The following is a 12,411-nucleotide window of genomic DNA, read 5'->3' on the forward strand; positions in this document are numbered from 1 at the left end:
TAATGGAGAAATAAGAATCCTATGTACTCAATTCTGATATTGAGGACAATTAAGGTCCGAGTACACAGTGGGGGTTGGGGGATGGGGAGAGCTGAGAAAGGGAAGGAGGGAGGGCGTGGGGGGGGGTCAAGGGATAGGGTTCACCTTTTGGGGGTGGGACACAAATGTAAGAGGGTACCTATCTAACAAAAGCAATCAATGTAACCAGCTTCTGTGTACCCTCCATGATTCCCCAACAATAAAAAATAATAATAAACCACTCATTTAAAAGCTAAAACATCACCATTAACTTGCATTTATCAGAATATTTCTCTCTAGTCTGACTCCTTCCCACAAACTAACTACTGGTTTGAATTCTATGTATAGCATTTGTTTCTTAAAAGTTGTATTGGCTCGGCACATATAGCTCAAGCAGCTAAGGTGCCAGCCACATACACCTGAGCTGGCAGGTTCAAATACAACCCAGCCCCGCCAAACAATGACGACTGCAACCAAAAAATAGCCGGGTGTTGTGGCAGGGGCCTATAGTCCCAGCTACTTGGGAGGCGGAGGCAGGAGAATCGCTTGAGCCCAGGAGTTGGAGGTTGCTTGAGCTATGATGCCACAGCACTCTACCCAGGGCGACAGCTTGAGGCTCTGTCTCAGAAATAAATAAATAAATGAATGAATAATAATTAAAAGTTCTATTACCAGCTCAGTGCCTTTAGCTCAGCAGCTAGGGCACCAGCCAAATATACCAGAGCTGGTGGGTTCAAACCCAGCCCGGGACTGCCAAACAACAATGACAACTACAACCAAAAAGTAGCCAGGTGTTGTGGCAAGCATCTGTAGTCCCAGCTACTTGGGAGTCTGAGGCAAGAGAATCACTTAAGCCTAAGAGTTTGAGATTACTGTGAGCTGTGACATCACAGCACTCTACCAAGGGCGACGTAATGAGACTGTCTCAAAAATAAAAATGTTCTATTACCTATATGTGTAGTAATAAAAATTATAATGTTTAATTTTCCTTATTTTTAACTTTATAAAAATAATATCATGCTCTATATTGTCTTTTGCACTTTGATATTTTCAGTCAACATTGTTTCTAAGATTCATCCATTTTGTTACATGTATATGTAGTTCATTCATTTTCAAAGGTATATAATATTCCATTATGTCCATATGCCATAATTTATTTTTATCTTGACGAACATTTTGATTGTTTCCATATTTGTACTATTACTGATAGTGTTGCTATAATCATGTTTCAGACTGTATATATTAAAGACATTGTTCCAGGGCATATCCCTATGACCTGAATGGATGGGTTTCAGAATATGACTATACTCAATTTTATTGGGTAGTGTCAAAATGTTTCCAAAGTGGTTGTTTCAGTTTACATTTTTAACATTAATACATAAGTATTCCCCTTCTTATTTATCACTTTATATTGTCAAATTTCTAAACTTTTGACAATCCATTGAGTAAAATATATACCTCATTGAGGTCTTATTTTGCATTGTTCTGATTACTAATGGGGTTGAACATGCTTTCATATACTTATTTAATATTCATCTTTCCTACTCTGTGAAATACCTGTTCATGTCTTCTGCCATTTTTGTACTGAATCATTTTTTTTTTCATCCCATGGTGATTTGGGAGAGTTCTTGATTTATATTCTTGATGCCCATCCATTGTTAATTATGTGCATTGCAAATATTCTCTCCCAGTTTAGAGTTTGTGATTTCATTTTAATTATGTATCTTTGATGAACCAAATTCATCTAAATTTCACTGTGGCCTATATTAAATTAGATCTTATTTATCAATAAGTAATAAATTCCCTCAAAACTTAATGGCTTAAGATAACAAAATTTTGTTTCACGGTTTCTGTGCTGTCAGGAAATCAAATGTGGTTTTAGTATATAGCTCAAGGCAAATTACCAGGTTGCAGTCAGGCTGTTGGTTGAGACTGTGGTCTCATCTCAAAGCTTGAGTGAGAGAGGATACATTTCAAATATCTCTTACATGATGATTGATAACCTCGGTGACTTTTCATAGGTATTTATCCATAGATCTGCCTCATGACATAGAAACTGAATTATTTCAGGGTAAACAGTCTGAGAGAGAGAAACAGAGAGAGAATTTTCTAGACAGATGAAGCCATGGTGTTTCTGTGACCTAATTTTAGAAGTGACATCCACCACTTTTGTTCTGTTTGTTAGATACAAGTCACTATACCCAGTCCACACCCAAGGAGAGGAGATCATACAAGTATGTGAATACCAGGAGAGAGGGAATATTGGTGCTATCTCAGATGCTGCCTCCACACAAATTTATCAATTTCATTAGTGCTTTTGTGTCTTATTTAAGAAATGCTTCCCTACCTCAAAGTAAAAACATAGTAGTCCCCCTTATCCACGGTTTTGTTTCCAGTGGTTTTAGTTATCTTCAGTCAATCATAGTCTGAAATATTACACACAATAAGATATTTTGAGAGAGACCACACTTATGTAACTTTATTATGCTATATTATTATCATTGTTCCTTTTATCAGTTATTGTTTTTAATTTCTTACTGTACTTCTTACTGTAATTTCTTACTTATTTCCCTATATTCCCAACTTATCCCCCGTGGATAAGGGGGAACACATATTCTCCAGTATTTTCTTATAAAGGTTTTTAAGTTGTCAATGCCTTCAAGTCAAAGACCACTAGTAATATTCCTGAACTGAGTATGAACAAGTTGGGTTTATTACCTATTAGAGCAAGGGAGAATGCATACTATGCAGAATCAAAGATCTGTCTTTGCAAGTGACACTTTAAAGTGTCTTAGCAAGATCATGTTATAAACAACCTTTTAGACTTTAGTTTGGTGATTTAGATGAAGGTATAAGAAAGTGATTTTTTTTTTTAATTTTGGTGACAAGAGTCTTACTCTGTTACTCCAGATAAAGTGTAGTGGCATCATCGTAGCTCATTGGAGCCTCAAACTCCTGGGATCAAGTAATCCTCCTGTATCAACTTTCCAAGTAGCTGGGACTACAAGCACATGCCACCATGCCCAGCTAATTTTTCTATTTTTTTGTAGAGACAGGTTCTTGCTCTTGTTCAGACTGGTCTAGAACTCCTGAGCTCAAGTAATCCTCCTACCTCAGCTTCCCAGAGTGGTAGGACTACAATTGTGAGCTACCACACCTGAAAAAGTGATGATTTGATCTAGATTGAATGCTATCATAAAGTATGGGGGGATTCTATGATTCAGCAAATCTTAGCTATAGGGAGGGAAGAATGTTATGAGGATAAAGTAGCAGTCACTCACTCATTTTGGCTTTAAAAAAGGAGCATTTGGTATTTTGTGAGTGGCAAAGTGCTTAGACAAAATTATGAAATTTGTTTCATTTTATCAAGGTCTCAGAATAGACTTGTCTGGGATTGGTATTCTGTGATATTATTTATGTTTAAATAGAAGAATAACATAGTCTACCTGGAAGTGTCAGGCAAGCTTTTCAATGTCAGAGGTTGTTGTTTTCTTATTTCTTTCTCAAAGTTTTGCCTTCATTTTATTTATTTTATTTTTTTGAGACAGAGTCTCACTCGGCTGCCCTGAATAAAGCGCCATGGTGCCATTATAGCTCACAGAAACATCAAACTCTTGGGCTCAAGTGATCTTCATGCCTCAGCTCCTGAGTAGCTAAGATTACAGGCGACTGCCGCAATGCCTGGCTAGTTTTTATTTATATTTTTGGTAGAGATAGGGGGGCTCTTGCTTTTACTCAGGCTTGTCTCAAACTCCTGAGCTCAAGCAATCCACCTGTCTGGGCCTCCCAGAGTGCTAAGATTACAGGTCTGAGCCTCTGCACTCAGCTACTTTTATTTTTAAATGAAAAAACCTGGAGTTGGATTATGTGATATAATGCAAGGCTCAAATTTCATTTTTGGCTTTTTTTTTTCTCGATATCTCTTCATTTCTTGAGGAAGTTCTGATGTTTTTAATGAACATTCACAATGCTTACACAGAAAGTCAATGCTGTGATAATGCACTTTTGAAAGCCAAATTTGTAAAAGAGAAACAATGCACAAAACAAATTGAACTCTAGAAGTCTGTACACTTATCCTTCTGGTATTAGAAACAATGCAGAGATAAAACACATAGCATAGGAAATTGTAAAAATTAATGCTGGCAATTTAAAATAATGGGAAAAAATCTATGCATATATATTTTCTCATGTATAGGCAATTGTCATATTATAATTTCTGCTAAACCTCTGGTTATTAATCACTTGTTTTGAGAGCTTTTAGTAACTTCTGTTATGAGTTGATTGTTTCACTAACACTTGAGAGTATGATAAGTTAGGATATATCCAGTCAGTGTGATATGCATTTCTTTCATCTTTTCCCTTTCTTTTTAAACAAAGTTTTGGGTGTTCATGTGGTGTTTTTCAGAACAGGAAAGATTTTACATGCTTCTTTGAAAATCTCTATTGATTAAAAACTCACCATGCCGTTGAATTTACCTCAAAGAGGATCTCTGTAAGAATAATCTCCAAAATCTACTCAGCTTAGTCAACCGGAATGTGTTTAGAACAGAGAAATGAAAACAATAGGAAAATGATTTATTTACCTGGACATTTGGTTCCATGATAAATGTTTATGCAGTACTTTTGCTGGGTTGGCAGTTGTCTGTGTTCTCATTTCTTGGTGTACTCTTGGCTGAAGAATGACCAGACACACCAAAATCAAAGCAATCATAAAACAAAGTTCATTGAGGAAGAGAAAGATAAGTTTACAGAGCAAGAACAAGATAGAGATTTACAGAGTAAGGTATATTTTCCCAGTAACATCCCCCTTGCCATAACAAAAGATTCTGGGGTCCTCTTTTTTGTACTGACTGGATTAGGCCTTCCTCGTAGTTCAGACTTCACCGTGAAACCACTTTGATGGACAGTTAACTACATAATTAGCCTTGGGTTACTCTAGGTCACTTTCCAAATCCTATTGTTCCTGGGCTGCTTGGCCTGTGGGTTGGGGATTACTTGCATTCTTTTGCAGATCAGAAGGGGTTTCTCCTTACCCCAGATGTAGCAGTTGCTCAGGACAAAAATAAGGTGGGGGCAGCACCAAGACAGGGCCCATCTTTGTCCTTCTTCCCAGGTAGGATAATTGCTCAAGTCAGCACCAAGGCAAGGTACCCACTTTCATCCCTAGGAGACTCTTGGAAGTCCCTTGCTATTTACCTAATACTTTTAAATAATGAAGGACTAAATGAAGGGACAAAAATATCATAGAAAGGGATACAAGAATGATTTTAGACAGTGGTAGGTCAATATAAAGTAATTTGAATTTGCTGTAAGTTGCCATTCAGATAGGTCAGGTCCCTGCATTTCTAAGTATCTTTTATTTTTGCTTTAAGGTTTTTGTTTTTTGCTTTAGACAGAATTTCTCTCTGTTGCTCAGGCTAGAGTGCCATTTGTTGAGGGGCCTAACAGAAGGAGACAAACCCTTTCCCCTTCTTCTCTCCTCTTAAGACAAAGACACAAAGGATCTGAATAGCCCACTCCCTGAGAAGATCTCACCAAAAGACCCTAACCTGACAGACAACCTGTGGAATGTGCCCACCACCACAGCCCCATATAAAGGTGGTCACAAACTGCCTTGTGGTGTAGACATCATCTTTGCAGTGCCCAGGTGGGCCACCCTCCCCTTTCAATAAACTTGGCCTGAACATATCCTCTGTAGCCTTGTCTCTGGGCACCATCATTTACACCTTTCACCATTAGCATCAAAGTACCTCACAGCAATCTCAAGCTCCCGGGTTCAAGCAATCCTTCTGCTACAGCCTACCAATAGCTGGAACAATAGGCACCCACCACAATGTCCAGCTAATTTTTCCATTTTTTTTAAATTTTTTACTTTTTTTTCTTTATTAAATCATAACTGTGTACTTTAATGCATTTATGGGGTACAATGTACTGTTTTGATATACAATGTGGACTGCTTACTTGGAACTGATTAACATACCCATCATCTCACTTATTTGTTGTGGCAAAAAATTATACTCTATTCTTAATAGTTTTGAAATGTACTGTTGCATTATGCACATTAGAATAGGTCGCACCAAATACCCTCCCTCCTTCCAGATTCCCTCCTCCCCTTCTCTCCCCTTTCTCTCCTCTTCCCTCTTTCTTTCTGGACTATAATTATGTTTAACCATTTGTATGAATATGTAGGTGATTATATATTGGTTTCATAGTAGTATTGAGTACATTGGATACTTTTTCTTCCATTCTTGAGATACATTACTAAGAATATGTTCCAGCTCAATCCAGATAAACATAGATGTAATGTCTATATCTTTTTATGGCTGCATAGTATTTCATGTCATACATGTACCACAATTTGTTAATCCATTCATTATTCATGAACAAATTATAGTTAATGGACACCTGGGCTCCTTCCATAATTTGGCAATTATGAATTGGGCTACAATAAACATTCTAGTGCAAACATCTTTGTTGTAAATGATTTTTGATCATCTGTGTATATACCTACTAGAGGAATTGCAGGATTGAATGGTAGGTCTACTTTTAATTCCTTGAGTATTCTCCAAATTTCTTTCTGAAAAGAGCATATTAGCTTGCATTTCCACCAGCAATGCAGAAGTGTTCTGTTTTCCCTGCATCCACACCAACATCTGCAATTTTGGGATTTTGTGATGTGGGCCAAACTTACTGGAGTTAGATGATATCTCAAAGTGGTTTTGATTTGCATTTCTCTGATGATTAAAGATGATAAGCATTTTTTCATGTGTTTATAGGCCATGGGCCCGTCTTCTTCAGAGAAGCTTCTGTTCAAGTCTCTTTCCCAGAGAGAAATGGGGTTATTTATTCTTTTCCTATTGATTAGTTTGAGTTCTCTGTGGTTTCTAGTTATCAGACCTTCGTTGGAAGCATAACCTACAAAAATCTTTTCCCATTTTGAAGGTTGTCTGTTTGCTTTACTTACTGTGCTCTTGTCTGTGCAAAAGTTTTTTAGTTTCATCCAATCCTAGTAATATATTTTTGGTGTTGCTTCAATTGCCAGGGAGATTCTGCTCCTAAAATATTCTCCCAGGCCAATTTCTTCAAGTGTTTTCCCTGAACTCTCTCCTGGTATTTTTATAGTTTCATGTCTTAACTTTAAATCTTTTAGCCAGTGAGAATCAATTTTTGTTAGCAGTGAAAGGTGATGGTCCTGTTTCAGTCTTCTACAGGTTACCAGCCAGTTCACACAGCAACATTTGTTAAATAGGAAATCTTTCCCCCAATGAATGGTTTTCCCCCTTTGTGTCTTTTTTTAAATTAAAGTTCAATATAAAAATATCTATTGTATGCCATTAACAATTAGCGAATTCTCTAATTTTCTAATGAATGTTTTTAATAGGCTTATCAAAGATCAAATGATGATGAATGGCTTGATTCTTCCTTTGGTTCTCTTCTGTTCCATATATCTACATCTCTATTTTTGTTCCAGTACCAATCTATCACTATAGATTTATAGTATAGCCTGAAATCTGGTAATGTGATACCTCCTGATTTGTTTTTATTTCTGAGTAATGTATTGGCTATTTGAAGTTTTTTTTCTGATTCCATATAAAATTAAGCTATTTTTTCAAGCTCTTTAAAGTATGACAATGGCTCTTTAATAGGGATTGCATTAAATCTACAGATTGCTTTGGGTAGTATAGACATTTTAACAATGTTGATTCTCCCCAGCCATAAACATGGTATATTTTTCCATTTGTTAGCATCTTCAGCTATTTCTTTTCTCAGGGTTTCATAATTCTCTTTATAGAGACCTGTAACATCCTTTTTTAGGTAAATTCCCAGATATTTCACCTTCTTTGGCATTATTGTAAAAGGAATAGAGTCCTTGACTATATTTTCAGCTTCACTCTTATTGGTATATATAAAAGCTACTGTAAGTATTGATCTTGTATCCTGAGACACTGCTGTATTCCTTGATCCTTTCTAGGAGTTTGTGATTTGGTGCCTGGAGTTTTCAAGGTATAGAATCATATGATCCATGAAGAGAGAGAGTTTGACCTACTCTGACCCCATTTAAATACCCTTGCCTTATCATGATAGCTAAGACTTCCATTACTATGTTGAATAGCAGTGGAGACAATGGACATCCTTGCCTAGTTCCAGATATGAGTAGAAATGTTTTCAATTTTACTCCATTCAACATGGTATTGGTTGTGGGCTTCCTGTAGATGGCCTCTTTCAGTTTAAGAAATGACCCGTCTAAGCCTATTTTCTTAAATGTTCTGATCATGAAATGATGCTGGATATTTTCAAAAGCTTTTTCTGCATCAATTGAGACAATCATAGGGTCTTTATTTTATTTATGTGATGTATCATATTTATAGATTTATGTATGTTGAATCAAACTTGTAACCCTGGGATAAAACCAATTTGATCATGGTATGTACATTTTTGATGTGTTGTTGAATTCTGTTTGCCAAGATGTTACTGAATATTTTTGCCTCTATAGTCATTGGTAATATTGGGCTATAATTTTCGTTCTTTCTGGGTCCTTTTTCTTTTCTTTTCTTCCTTCCTTCCTTCCTTTCTTATTCTTTTTTTTTTTTTTTTTTGAGACAGATTCTCACTATATTGCCCTTGGTAGAGTACAGTGGCATCGCAGCTTACAGCAACCTCAAACTCTTGAGCTCAAGTGATTCTTACCTCAGCCTCCCAAGTAGCTGGGAGTACAAGTACCTGCCACAATGTCCAGCTATTTTTTGTTGCAGATGTCATTGTTGGTTAGCTGGTCTAGGCTGAATTTGAATCTGCCAATTTCAGTGTTTGTGGCTGGTGCTGTAACCATTGTGCAACAGGCACTGAACCTTTTTCTGGGTCCTTTCCTGGTTTGGGTATCAGGGAGATATTTGCTTCATAGAATGTGTTGGGAAGTAGTCCTTCTTATTCTATGTTTAGGAAAAAGTTATGTAATATAGGTACTAGTTCCCCTTTAGAGGATTGGTAGAATTCTGATGTGAAACCATTTGGTCCTGGATTTTTATTTTTTAGGAGATTTCATATAGTTGATGTAATTTCAGTGCTTGATATAGGTTTATTCAAAATTTTTCATTCTTTCTGGCCAAGTCTAGGAAGGTGGTATGCTTCCAGGTTTTGGTCCATTTCCTCCAGATTTTCATATTTCTGGGAATAGAGTTTCTTGTAGTAATCATTGAGAATTTTTTTTTAATGTCTGAGGTGTCGTTGTTATTTCTCCTTTATAGTTTTTGATTGCCAATATTAAAGATTTTACTTTTATGTTTCTGGTAAGGTTAACTAAAGGCTTATCAATTTTATTAATATTTTCAACAAAACAACTTTTTGTTTCATTGATTTTTCAGATGATTCTTTTGTTCTCAATTTCATTTAATTCTGCTTACTTCTTTTCTTCTACTGGGTTTGGGTTGGAATGTTCTTCCATTTCCAGTTGCTTGAGATGACCCATTAAGTTGTTCACTTACTCTCTTTCTGTAATCTTTTCTTATTTCTTTCTTTTCTTTTGTTTTTTGAGACAGAGTCTCACTTTATCACCCTCAGTAGAGAGCCATGGCATCACAACTCACAGCAACCTCCAACTCCTGGACTTAGGTGATTATCTTACTCCAGCCTCCCAAGTAGCTGGGAATAAAAATGCCTACCAAAATACCCAGATATTTTTTGTTGTTGTTGCAGTTTGGCCAGGGCCAGGTTCAAACCTGCCATCCTCAGGACATGAGGCTGGCACCCTACTCACTGTGCCACAGGTGCCACCCTCTGTTTTCTTTCTTTCTTTTTTTCTTCTATTAAATCGTAGCTGTGTACATTAATGCAGTCATGGGGTACAGTGTGCCGGTTTTATATACAATTTGAAATATTTTCACCAAACTAGTTAACATACCCTTCATGACATTTTCTTAGTTATTCTGTTAAGACATTTATATTCTACATTTAGAAAGATTCACATGTACCCTTGTAAAATGGACCATAGGTGTGGTCCCACCAATCACCCTCCCTCCACTGATTCTCCACACTCCCTTCCCCTCCCTCTCCCCCTTCCCCATATTCTTGGGCTATAATTGGGCTATAGCTTTAATATGAAAGCTATAAATTAGTTTCATAGTAGGGCTGAGTACACTGGATATTTTTTCTTCTATTCATGAGATACTTAGCTAAGAAGAATATATTCCAGCTCCATCCATGTAAACATGAAGGAGGTAAAGTCTCCATCTTTCTTTAAGGCTACATAATATTCCATGGTATATATATACCACAATGTATTGATCCATTCGAGGATCAATGGACACTTGGGCTTCTTCCATGATTTAACAATTATGAATTGAGCTGCAATAAACATTCTGGTACAAATATCTTTGTTATAATGTGATTTGAGGTCTTCTAGATATATACGTAGTAGAGGAATTGTAGGATCAAATAGCATGTCTATTTTTAGTTCTCTAAGTGTTCTCCAAACATCTTTCCAAAAGGAACGTATTAGTTTGCATTCCCACCAGCAGTGTATAAGTGTTCCCTTTTCTCCACATCCACACCAGCATCTCTGGTTTTGGGATTTTTGTGATGTGGGCTAATCTTACTGGAGTTACATGATATCTCAAAGTAGTTTTGATTTTCATTTCTCTGATGATTAATGATGATGAGCATTTTTTAATATGTCTGTAGACATGCACCTGTCTTCTTCAGAGAAGTTTCTCTTCAAGTCCATTGCCCACCCTGAGATGGGATCACTTGTTTTTTTCTTGCTAATACGCTTGAGTTGTCTGTGGATTCTGGTTATTAAACCTTTGTCAGAGACATGACCTGCAAATATCTTCTCCCGTTCTGAGGGCTGTCTGCTTGCATTACTTACTGTGTTCTTGGCTGTGCAGAAGCTTTTTAGTTTGATCAGGTCCCACTAGTGTATTTTTGATGTTGCTTCAATTACCCAATGGGTCCTCCTCATAAAATTTTCACCAAGGCCGATTTCATCCAGTGTTTTCCCTATACTTTCTTCTAGTATTTTTATGGTTTCATGTCTTAAGTTTAAATCTTTAATCCAGGGAAAGTCTAACTTAGTTAATGGTGAAAGTTGTGGGTTCACTTTCAATCTTCTACAGGTCACAAGCCACTTCGCCCAGCACCATTTGTTAAATAGGGAATCTTTTCCCCATTCAGCATTTTTAATTGGCTTGTCAAAGATCAGATAGCGGTAAGTAGCTGGATTCATCTTTTGGTTATCTATTCTGTTCCATGCATCTCTCTCTCTCTCTTTTTTTTTTTCTGCCAATACCATGCTGTTTTGATCACCAACGATTTATAGTATAGTCTGAGGTCTGCTAGTGTGATTCTTCCTGCTTTGTTTTTATTTCTGAGTAATGTCTTGACTATTCGAGGTTTTTTTCTGATTCCATATAAAACAAAGCATTATTTTTTTGAGAACTTTAAAGTAAGACAGTTGAGCTTTAATAGGGATTGCATTAAAATTATATATTGCTTTGGGAAGTATGGACATTTTAACAATGTCAATTCTTCCCAGCCATGAGCATGGTATGTTTTTCCATTTGTTAACATTTTCAGCTATTTCTTTTCTTAGAGTTTCATAGTTCTCTTATAGAGATCATTCACATCCTTTGTTAGGTAAACTCCTAAATATTTCATCTTCTTGGGCACTACTGTGAATGGAATAGAGTCCTTGACTGTTTTTTCAGCTTGGCTATTGTTAGTATGTATGAAGGCTACTGATTTATGAGTGTTGATTTTGTAGCCTGGGATGCTGCTGTGTTCCTTGATCACTTCTAAGAGTTTTGCAGTAGCATCCCTGGTGTTTTCCACATGTACAATCATATCATCTGCGCAGAGTGAAAGTCTGATCTCTTCTGACCCTATATGGATACCCTTGATTGCCTTTTTTTTGCTAAGACTTCCATTACAATGTTAAAGAGCAATGGAGACAATGGGCTACCTTGCCTGGTTCATGATATGAGTGGAAATGATTTCAGTTTAACTCCATTCAATACGATATTGGCTGTAGGTTTGATATAGATGACCTCTATCAGTTTAATAAATATCCCTTCTATACCAATTTTCTTAAGTGTTCTGATCATGAAGGGATGTTAGATATTATCAAAAGCTTTTTCTGCATCAATTCAGAGAATCATATGGTCTTTGTTTTTTAATTTGTTTATGTGATGAAATATATTTATGGATTTATGTATGTTGAACCAGCTTTGGGACCCTGGAATAAAACCTACTTGGTCGTGGTGTATAATTTTTTTTGATGTGTTCTGGATTCTGTTTGTTAGGATTTTGTTGAATATTTTTGCATCAATATTCATTAGTGATATTGGTCTATAATTTTCTTTTCTTCTTGGGTCTTTTCCTGCTTTGAGGATCAAGGTG

Source organism: Otolemur garnettii, unplaced genomic scaffold, assembly GCF_000181295.1.
Source record: "Otolemur garnettii isolate 467f Iridium unplaced genomic scaffold, OtoGar3 scaffold00256, whole genome shotgun sequence".
Taxonomy (NCBI): Eukaryota; Metazoa; Chordata; class Mammalia; order Primates; family Galagidae; genus Otolemur; species Otolemur garnettii.